The sequence below is a fragment of the Acomys russatus genome, chromosome 15 (assembly GCF_903995435.1).
Source record: "Acomys russatus chromosome 15, mAcoRus1.1, whole genome shotgun sequence".
Taxonomy (NCBI): domain Eukaryota; kingdom Metazoa; phylum Chordata; class Mammalia; order Rodentia; family Muridae; genus Acomys; species Acomys russatus.
In genome coordinates this window covers 43872877-43874351 of record NC_067151.1, presented here as the reverse complement: position 1 = coordinate 43874351, position 1475 = coordinate 43872877, and positions in this window count along the sequence as shown.

The window sequence follows — 1475 nt, the reverse complement described above, 5'->3', positions numbered from 1 at the left end:
GCAACAAGTCTGCTTTTCAAGGGAGAGGATGCTCCTTGTGTTTGTAGCAGCATTTTACTCTTGGGCAAGCTTGAAAAGCTATGAAATAAAAGGTGAAAAGCTAAAGGTTCCATTACTTAGAGAAATAAGTACACGGGTGGCTTGAATGAATTTAGTGAAGTTTTTTGGTTTTGTTTTAAACTTTGCCTTAGTTTCAAAACCTATTTTGAATAAGAGTATTACTTCCCTTTCTGGTCTCCGTGACAGAATAGCTGACAAGAACAACTTGAGAGAGAGGAGGGGCTTGCTTTGGCTCACAGTTGGAGGGGATATAGTCCCCACAGCTGGGAAAGGCTGCAGCGGCAGCTGTAGTAATGGCACGTGATGCCATTGGTTACGTCATGCAGTCAGATTGTAGGGGGCTCCAGCTGACAGCTGGCTGAGCCATCATCTTAAAAGCCTGCACCTGCACCCAGCGACCTGTTTCTAGCATCCAGACTGCGTCTTGTAAAAATCTCACGACTTTTCAAAATAGTGTCAGTAGGTGGGGCCCAAGTGTTCAAACATCTGAGCTTTGGTGGGTGCATTTGACATTTAAACCATGATAGAAAAATCAAACATACCTGGAACATGCACTCAAAAAGCAGTCAAAAGTGGAGTTGCTGTGTGGGTGGCCATTGAGGAGAGAGGGTTTTTTGTTTGTTTTTTGTTTTTGGAGGGGGTATTACCAGGAGTCCTTTGGGATCCCCGAGGTGCTCCTGTCAGGAGCAGTGCAGAACAGAACATGCAACGATTGCTAGGTGTTACACTTTGGATCTGAAGTGCCATCAAGGCCTATGTCATGCCCAGGCTTGGTTGCCTGCTTGGAGCAGTGGACACCTTAGAAGGTGGGGCACAGTTGGAGGGCAGAGGTGGCCCTGTGGATGACATGGGAAACATCCCTCCCGTGCTCTTTGCTTCTGCTCCACTGTGAGGTTTTCCACTTTGTTCCACCTCTGCTTCCAGCCATGGCTCCGCCTCCCCATAAAGGGGTGCAGAAGCCATTCTCTGAAACCCTGCAGACTGCTGGGAATTTATTCAGTTATTCCAGCCACGTGGATGCTAGACAAATACTTCCTCAACGGAGCTTCCAGGCCAACCCAGGATGTGTTTCTAAGATTTCTACAAGCCAACAGGAAGGAAACCACACTTCCCAGTGTGGTAGGCTCTGCTAGCAAGACACTGTTTTCCAAGTCTGGTAACCACTTAGCCCCAAACCAGATATTTAAGTGATTTTTGACTTAAGAGGCCTACTTATGCACCTTGTATGTTATGGCATGTATAATTGTTTCAAAGCAAGCAAGCATATAGAATTAATGTTTTAACCTTTGCTTTCAGTAATTGGAAATAATTTGCGAAGAATGAATACTTTGTTGGTTACGCTTTGTTTAGAAAAAGAAATGAGAAACAGGGGGAGGCCCCGGCTGTGGGGTGCCAAGAGGTAGTGGCACAGCTAT